The sequence below is a fragment of the Cygnus atratus genome, chromosome 2, assembly GCF_013377495.2.
Source record: "Cygnus atratus isolate AKBS03 ecotype Queensland, Australia chromosome 2, CAtr_DNAZoo_HiC_assembly, whole genome shotgun sequence".
Taxonomy (NCBI): Eukaryota; Metazoa; Chordata; class Aves; order Anseriformes; family Anatidae; genus Cygnus; species Cygnus atratus.
In genome coordinates, this window is record NC_066363.1 from 357,173 (window position 1) to 366,164 (window position 8,992).

General features: G+C 56.6%; 1 long non-coding RNA gene and 1 other non-coding gene across 3 annotated transcripts; both read left to right on the forward strand.

Annotated features, from left to right (window-relative positions):
* The first annotated feature begins 667 nt into the window (after positions 1 to 667).
* Positions 668 to 2,836, forward strand: LOC118251803 (uncharacterized). 2 transcript variants are annotated; one of them, XR_004779954.2, is made up of 3 exons: positions 668 to 901; positions 1,439 to 1,633; positions 2,222 to 2,836. It is a non-coding gene; the product is annotated as an uncharacterized LOC118251803 (long non-coding RNA). The 2 variants fall into 2 exon arrangements; XR_004779953.2 differs by having other exon boundaries at positions 668 to 834; positions 2,222 to 2,835.
* Positions 2,837 to 4,464: 1,628 nt separating this feature from the next.
* Positions 4,465 to 4,656, forward strand: LOC118251893 (U2 spliceosomal RNA). Its single transcript, XR_004779977.1, has one exon. It is a non-coding gene; the product is annotated as a U2 spliceosomal RNA (small nuclear RNA).
* Positions 4,657 to 8,992: the final 4,336 nt, after the last annotated feature.

Consider the following 8,992-nt stretch of genomic DNA (forward strand, 5'->3'; position numbering starts at 1 on the left):
GCCACCGGCCTGGTGTCTCTGCAGGGTCAGGCCTGTTCCGCAGCGCGGTGGGAGCAGCTGTCTGCAGGCTCTGGGCTCCTGGTCGGCCATGTTGGCTTCTGGGGCATGCTGGGAAATGTAGTTTTCCACTGCTGCTCACCTTCCAGGCCTGGAGTGTCACGTGGCCAAGAGCAGTTATTTCCTCGGCAGTGGCGGTGCGTGCGTTTTTCTGCCGGTTTCGTGTGATTTTCTGCGCAGTTCTCTCCGCTTCTTTTAATGAGAAAACGGGCTGCGAGCCCGTGAGATCAGGCCTGGTACTGCAGTCGGGTGGCTCGGCGAAGGTGCAGCAGCGCCGCGGCCGCTCTGCTGCCGCCTGCTGACCACAAGGCGGTAACGCAAGCAAGAAGCGGCAGCGTAGCGCCTGTTCGCACTCTGCTGCCTCCTGCTGGCCGAAATGGGGTACTGCAAGCAGCACGGAGGACGACGCCGTTCGGGCATGCGCGGTAGCGCCCCCCCGCCGGGAGAATGCGCGGTAGCACCAGTCTGTTCGGGCACGCGCAGTAGCGCCCCGTCCTCGCGAGCATGCGCGGCAGCACCCCGTCGCGAGCATGTGCGGTTAGCGCCGCCTATCGGCTGTGTGCGGTAGCGCCCCACACGAGTACGCGCGGCAGTGTACTCCGACGCACGCGCACTAGCGCCCGTCCGCGGGCGTGCGAGGTGTCCCCGCGTGTGCGCGCGGGCCTGCAGCTGCTCGGGGGTCGCGGTACCGCTGCCGGGTGTGGGCGTGCGGGGTGGCGCCGCGGCCCCTGCCGCCCGCTGGCCGCAGCGCGGTCCCGCAGTGCCAGCACCAAACAGGTGCGGTAGCACCGCTGTCGGGGGCGTGCTCGGCAGTGCCCCTTGCTCGCTGCAACATGGTTGTACCGTGGGTGCTTTTCTTTTTAGCTGTGGTGGTGATGGGACAGGGGGCTGAGGCATAGTGACACAAAGTTGGTGGTTGGGGCACCTCGGGACGTTGTGCGGGGCCAGGCGGGCAGGCGGGGATGCTGCATGATCCATGGCTCCTGGGGAAATGCCCGTTGTGCCAGCTTGGGGCAGTGGCAGGGGCTGTGTCACGCTGGACTACAGCGCAGTGCAGTAGGGTCTACACTCTGCAGAGCTTTTGGGTCCCACCTGGGTGGAAAGTGGAGGGGGTGAACTCCGGGTGTGGGTGGCTGCTTCCCATGTGCTCATGGGCAGGGAGCAGCAGAAGCCCTGGGGCAGGGCAGGGGGACAGCAGACTGGGACCCAGGTCTGCCTGCCCAGGGAAGTTTCCAAGTGACCACTTGGATAGCTTCCCAGTCAGCTGGAGGAGGGCTATGAGCCCGGGGAAGGTTCTGGGAAGAAGTGCAACTACCAGCAGTTTATTCCTTCTTTTCCACGGCTGGCACTGAGAGCTGAAAGGTCCGTTCATCCCCTGCAGTTGCCGGTTGTCTGTGCCTGCCTGAGGCTGGTAGAACTTTGGCCCACGTAAGGTGTGCAAGACTCCAGTGTATTCTTTTGAGTGGGTGACAGATGAGCCAACAGATACTTACAGAGGAGGAAGCCACATGAGAGAGTGAGAAAGAAGAGTTTGAGCTAGAAATTCTCCCTAGCAGAACCAAGAACAGGAGCTGTGGTGAGTGTCCTACTGCCCAGCCCATTCCCACTCCCCTCCTTCCTCCTGCATCCTTCACCGTTCCACCTGCCCCTGCCTCCATCTTTTTCATGTGCTCTTCTTCACTGCCCTGGCGCTCTCTTTCTGTCTCTGTCCACCTGCCTGGCTGACTGTCCCTTCGTGGGGCTTTCCAACCCCCATTTCTTTCACTGGGGGGATCCCTGCCACTGTTTGATCTGATAGGGGTGCACACTTGATGAGGAAAATAATACAACATTTAACATGATGTTTTATTGCATTAAGAGTTTTCATTGTCTCTACTCTCTCCAAAGTTCAGAAAAAGTGGAAAAACTTGATGGAATTCAGGAAAAAAAAAAAAGCTAAATTATATTAATGGACAGGAAGGAGTAGGGTTGAGGTTATTCCCATCCCTTTTCTTAGCATGTGCCACAGCCGTCAATCAGCTTGAAATGCCTATGAAGTACTTACTGGCCAACCAGTGAGATCCGCATTGCATCTTGGGCCAACAGCAGATGTGAATCTTGATTATAGTGTTTCAGTAACTTCTGTCAAACTTCAGTGACCCTTATTGGTAAATGTCGTTCACAGATGGAAGAAGTCTTCTTGGCCCATATGAGTCCAGAGTGGTGTTTCTTCCTAGCAACTGGAGACCAGGTGTACATACAATGCTGCCAAAGGAACTCTCTCACTGCAATGGCAAGGTCTGTTCTCAGGGCTGTTAACAACGCAAATGGCAGTGAGAGCAGAAGGATCAGACACCTGGATCTCTGCAGGACACATCATGAACAGGAAGCAGCCATGCACCGGAAGCAGATGACACCACACAGCTGGCAGCTTCGCAGAGACTAAATGCAGATGAGGGGTAGGGAGGCATGAGTATTATTTTTTAGCTTTTAATGTCTGGCAAGTGGATGGTGAGAGGGCTATATGTTAATGTAATGGTGGAGGTAAGGAGCTGGATTTAGAGCACATGTTATGTAGCTGTATGTATTGTTCTGTTGAGATAGTGTCAATGAAAACATTCTACATGTTCCGTGGGAGTCCTTTCAGAAAACAGAGACAGGACGCAATTGATGTGAGCCAATATCCCAGATCGTATGTGTACCCTTGGAGTCTCACGGCATATGGAGCTGCTCCATGGTTGGGCAAAAACACCCCTTTTCTGACTAGTTCATGCTGGCTTCCATTGTGACCTGTGCCCGCATGCCTACAAAGGCCTCCAGCATCCATGCATGCAATGAGTGCCCAGAAGTGTCTCCCCTCCAGCACAATCATGCTCAGTGCTCACAGCCCCTCCCCAGTACAGCAGCACTGCTCCCTTGGTCACCTTCACATTGCAGCACCAGGCAAAGACCTGTTGCTCCATATTTTGTGGCTCTTGTTTTTAATTCCTCCACTTCTGACCTGCAGCCCATAGCTACAGCAAGCAACCATTCCCCGTGGGTGTGTACATACGAATGCTGCTCCTGCCCTGGCTTCTAAGACGCCCCACATGAAGGTGGAGGGTGTGAGCCCTGAGGCCCTCGCAGAAGTGATGCGCATGAATTAATATTAACAGTTCTTTTCTCGCTTGCACTCCTAGCAGCGCATGCCATCCCTTTGCACTGGGTAAGTGGCCATCCCCAGAGTCCAGGGGAGCAGGTCACATACTGCGGGGGGACAGAGCATGTTTCTGCAGTGTTGCTCTTTTTTATAACTGGGGCTGGAGCCTCAGGTGTGGCTAATGAGGGAGATGATGGGGTCAGCCCCTCCTTGTAAAGCAGCGGAGCGAATGCAAAGAGCCATGCAAATCACGCCGGAGGGGACGGGAGGGGAGGGAGGGGACGGGAGGGGAGGGGAGGGGAGGGGAGGTCTTTCCGGACACCCCTTCACGGCCAGCTCGGGTCACCGTCCCGGTCGCGTCTCCTCCCAGCTCGTGGAGCAGACAACGCGTCTCCCCTCCGGCTCGAGCACGCTCAGCGCTCGCAGCCCCTCCTCGTGCGGCGGCTCCGCTCCCCCGGTCGCCGCGCCGGGCCGAGCCCCGCGGCCCCGTGCCTCGCTCCGGAGGCGTCCGCAGGCGCTGAACGGAGGGTCGGAGGACCCCCGCCGGCGGCAGCGTTCTGCCGCGCCCGGCCGGCCGGCCGGCCGGGCCTTCCTTCCCGCCGAGAGCTGCCCGGCCCGGCCGGCCGCGCGCAGGTCCCGCGGCGCTGCTCGGTGCCGCCGCGGCGGGCGGCCTGGGGCCCCGGCCAATGAGGCGGCAGCTAGCGGCGTGGCTCCGGGGAGATGGGCGGGGCAGGCAAAGCACGCCGGAGGGGAGGGGAGGGGAGGGGAGGGGAGGGGAGGGGAGGGGAGGGGGAGGGGAGGGGAGGGGGAGGGGGAGGGGAAGGGGGAGGGGAGGGGAGGGGCGGGGAGGGGCGGGGAGGGGAGGGGCGGGGAGGGGCGGGGAGGGGCGGGCGGGCGGGCGGTGGTGAAGGGGCAGGGCGAACGCAAAGAGGAGGCCGAGCTGCGCCAATCAGCGTTGGAGCGAAGGTCGGGCGCAGGGGCTTGGTGGGCGGGGGCACGCAGCCGGTGAGCCGTGGGGAGGGAAGAGGCGGTGCCGGGGGCGGGGCATGCAAATTCCGCGCGGGGCCGAGCTAATCGGGCGCGCGGGGGCCCGAACGGGCCGCTGGGAGGCCCCGGCGACGCGGCGGCGGGGCGCTCGGGGGTCGCGGCTGCGACCGGAGCGTCCGAGAGGGTGGGCGAGGGCGGCGGGGTTGAGCCCCGGGAGGGCGGGGGGCGGGCGGTGGAGCAGCGGCCGTGAGGTCGGGGGTGGTGGGCGCGGGAGCGGGTGGCGCGGGGGAAAGGCGTCGGGCATCGCTTCTCGGCCTTTTGGCTAAGATCAAGTGTAGTATCTTTTCTTATCAGTTTAATATCTGATACGTCCTCGATGAGAGGACTTTATATTAAACGGATTTTTGGGCTCGGGAGTTGGATCCGGAGCTTGCTCCCTCCGCTCCGCGCATCGTCCCGGTATTGCAGTACCTCCGGGAACGGGTGCACCTCCCTCGGGAGGTTCCTGTCGGTGTGCAAAGGCAGAGCTGGCCGGCCTTCCGCGGGGGAGCGCGTCCCTTCCGCGCCGCGGGGCGGGGCAGCGCCCCCGGCGGCTGCCGCCCGGCCGCCGCAGGGGGTGAGGGAACGCCGCAGGGCTCCTGGCTCCGCGGAGGGCAGGTCGCGGCCCAGCGCGTGCGCTCGGTTCCCCCCTCGCCGCCCCTTCCGCGGGCCGGAACGGCTCTCTGCTCACTTGCGCTCCTGGCAGCGCATGCCGTCCCTTTGCACTGGGTAAGCGGCCGTCTCCAGTGTCCGGGGCAGCAGGTCCCATGCGGCGGGCGGGGGCGGCATGTTTCTGAAGGGCTGCTTTTGAGAGGGGGAGTTAGGAGAATCTTACCGAGTAGAGAGAGAGCGCTGACAGCATTAAACTAGTGGATGCTGCTTAGCGTCTTTGCTAAGGGGATGGGGAGCAGGATGTGGCCCTCGCTATCCATGAAGAAATGGTTGGCGACCTGCTACGACACTTGGATGTACGCAAGTCGATGGGGCCGGATGGGATCCACCCCAGGGTACTGAGCTGAGCGAACTGGCGGAGGAGCTGGCCAAGCCGCTTTCCATTATTTATCGGCAGTCCTGGCTATCAGGGGAGGTCCAGTTGACCTGGCGGCTAGCAAACGTGACGCCCATCTACAAGAAGGGCCGGAGGGTAGACCCGGGGAACTATAGGCCTGTTAGTTTGACCTCGGTGCCAGGGAAGCTCATGGAGCAGATTATCTTGAGTGTCATCACGCGGCACTTGCAGGGCAACCAGGCGATCGGGCCCAGTCAGCATGGGTTTATGAAAGGTACGTCCTGCTTGACGAACCTGATCTCCTTCTATGACCAAGTGACGCGCTTGGTGGATGAGGGGAAGGCTGTGGATGTGGTCTACCTTGACTTCAGTAAGGCTTTTGACACCGTTTCCCACAACATTCTCCTCGAGAAACTGGCTGCTCGTGGCTTGGACTGGCGTACGCCTTGTTGGGTTAAAAACTGGCTGGATGGCCGGGCCCAAAGAGTTGTGGTGAATGGAGCCAAATCCAGTTGGAGGCCGGTTACTAGCGGAGTCCCCCAGGGCTCAGTGCTGGGGCCGGTCCTCTTTAATATCTTTATCGATGGCCTGGATGAGGGGATCGAGTGCACCCTCAGTAAGTTTGCAGATGACACCGAGTTAGGTGCGTGTGTCGATCTGCTCGAGGGAAAGAAGGCTCTGCAGGAAGATCTGGATAGGCTGGACCGATGGGCTGAGGTCAACTGCATGAAGTTCAACAAGGCCAAGTGCCGGGTCCTGCACCTGGGGCGCAACAACCCCAAGCAGCGCTACAGGCTGGGAGAGGAGTGGCTGGAAAGCTGCCTGGCGGAGAAGGACCTGGGAGTACTGGTTGATAGTCGGCTGAATACGAGCCAGCAGTGTGCTCAGGTGGCCAAGAAGGCCAACAGCATCCTGGCTTGCATAAGAAGCAGTGTGGCCAGCAGGTCTAAGGAGGTGATTGTCCCCCTGTACTCGGCTCTGGTGAGGCCGCACCTCGAGTACTGTGTTCAGTTTTGGGCCCCTCGCTACAAGAAGGACATGGAGGTGCTCGAGAGAGTCCAGAGAAGGGCAACGAAGCTGGTGAGGGGTCTGGAGAACAAGTCTTACGAGGAGCGGCTGAGGGAGCTGGAGCTGGGGTTGTTTAGCCTGGAGAAGAGGAGGCTCAGGGGAGACCTCATCGCTCTCTATAGGTACCTTAAAGGAGGCTGTAGAGAGGTGGGGGTTGGTCTATTCTCCCATGTGCCTGGTGACAGGACGAGGGGGAATGGGCTAAAGTTGCGCCAGGGGAGGTTTAGGTTGGATATTAGGAAGAACTTCTTTACCGAAAGGGTTGTTAGGCATTGGAATGGGCTGCCCAGGGAGGTGGTTGAGTCGCCATCCCTGGAGGTCTTTAAAAGACGTTTAGATGTAGCCCTTAGTGATATGGTTTAGTGGAGGACTTGTTAGCGTTAGGGCAGAGCTTGGACTAGATGATCGTGGAGGTCCCTTCCAACCTAGACGATTCTGTGATTCTGTCTTTGCTAACTACTGTGCACTGTGCAAATTAATTAAAGCAAGAAGCTTTGGGCCCCTTTCCAAGGTTAGTCTCTTGATAGGAGTGTGAGCCTGTCTTAAGAAAACCCAAAAGGGCATCAGGTAGCTTTTGGCCCCTGACTGTGTTTGGAGACCCCTCACATGCTCATTGTCTTCTCTGGACTCTTGCACCTCACAGGGACCCTTCTGTTGTGGAGGGTGTGAGGCTGAAAACTGAACACAGGTTACTCAAGGTGGCGGCCTCACCATTTGCCAGACTCCTGAGTACAGGGGGACCAATGAGTCCCTGACAGAGGTTGCTGGCCACACTGCTTCTTGCAGATGCTAGCTGAGCAGCTCACTGTTGAGCCTTCTTGGCCACCTGAACACTGCAGTTGGCAATCAAAGGCAACCAAGCCTCACTGCCACATACTGAAGTCCTTCTCCGCCAGACATTTTTCAAAGTCAGTTTCCAGCCTGGAGCGCTGGATCAGTTGCTTCCAGGGCAGGAAGGCTGAATTTGTCACCAGGGGATTCAGTCAGCCCTTAACCACTTGCCATGGGCTGATCCAGATTCCAGTTCCCTGGAAGAGCCTTGCAGATTCCCTCGAGCTAAGATCACTGAACACACATGCACTAATTGTGGCATCTGCAAACTTTTACTGAGGGTGCACTGATCAACCTGATGACAGCAGAATGAAGTGATAAAGGGGCCAAAGAGGACTCTGAAGCAACTTTGAGTTGGGAGACTTGGGCCTCCAAGGATTTGGCTCCACAAGAAACTCTCTGGGCTGGCCAGGGTATCAGCCAGGACCAATGTGTCAGGAAGCGTGAATTGTGCCAGGGGCTTCCAAGCACGAGCAGCCATTTCTCGTAGGAGAATGTTGTGGGAATATTATTTATTATTATTTATTTTTGAATCATTTTTATTACACATTTTAACAGCCTTTTCTTCTTTTATAATTTTTTATTTTTTTTTCTAGAAGGAGATGCTAGGTTTTGAAACAGGACATCCAGTTTTATAACATCAGGGTCACCTTCACATGCCTTTGTCTTTGTCCTCTTGGTGCTTTTTATTTTTATGCTGCCTTTTTTAAGGAGCTTCCAACCTCCCTAGATTGTGTTTTGCTTTCATAGGACCCTGCAGGAAACTTTTTTTTCCAGATGGCCTTGGGACTTTGGAGAGATGTCTTCAAAATTTTTCTCAGTGCATTTAGGTTCAACTGGGCTCCTCCCCAAAGCCCCCCGAGGGGGGATTTTTTTTTTAAGCTTTTTTATGGGCCTCAGTCCTGGTTTTGAGTTTTTGTGGATCCGGGCCCTGGACTTGAGAGTAGCTTTTGGCTTAGCAGGGCCAACCATTGCATGATAGAGGGCACATCTCTGCTCCCCATCTCCTCTTCACCAGCGCAGGGTACCAGGGGCTGGGGAGCTAACAACTTAGCTGGCACTAAAGAGGAGAGCAAAGAAAGAGCTTGGAAGCACTTCAGCATTCCTTTTCTTTGCAGGACTAATCTTCATTATCCCTTGACAAGGGAAAGGATGCAGATGCACCTTAGCCTCTTTTTTTTAAGGGTTCCTGCTGGGTCTTGTTTTTTTATTTTTTTTGGCAATTGCATTAGAGCTTTTTTTAGATTCCTGCTGGATTTTTTTTACTGCCAGGAAGTATGGCAGAAGCTTTAGTTTTTTCCCTTTGCCAGAGCCCCCGGTTTTTAGCCCAGAACAGGGCTGCCCTGCCTGGCCATGTTTTGGGCTCCTGCCTCAGTGCCTGCCCCGCAGCTTTTCCAATGGATGAGATAAAGCTCCCAAGCTGATTTTTTTTGCTGTGGCCCTCGATCCCTCAGCAAATTCTCCTGTTTCTTTTCATTATTTCTTTTTTTTATTAATGTGAATTTTGCAGCTGGGAGAGAGACTTTACACAAGGCAGCTGTTAAGGACTTTTTTGGACAGAATGAGGAGCCCAGCCTCTTCTCAGTCTTTGCACTTTCAGAACCTCCTCAAGATATCTGCAGGAACAGGAAATGTGAGGGCATTCAACCATCCAATACCTTCCTAAGCATTACAGGGCTTTTCTGGGATAAAAATAAAGCAAAAAAATCCTACAGCTGGCTCTGCAGATTTTTGTTTTATTTAACAACATAAAGTGAATTTAGTTTTTTTTCCATTTTTTTTGGATTTCCCTCATGCTGCACAGCAGGAAGGGGTGTTTTCTTTTTGGAGGCCCTACAGCATATTTTGCTCCCAGTGCACAACTCTCAGGCCAGCACCAGCCG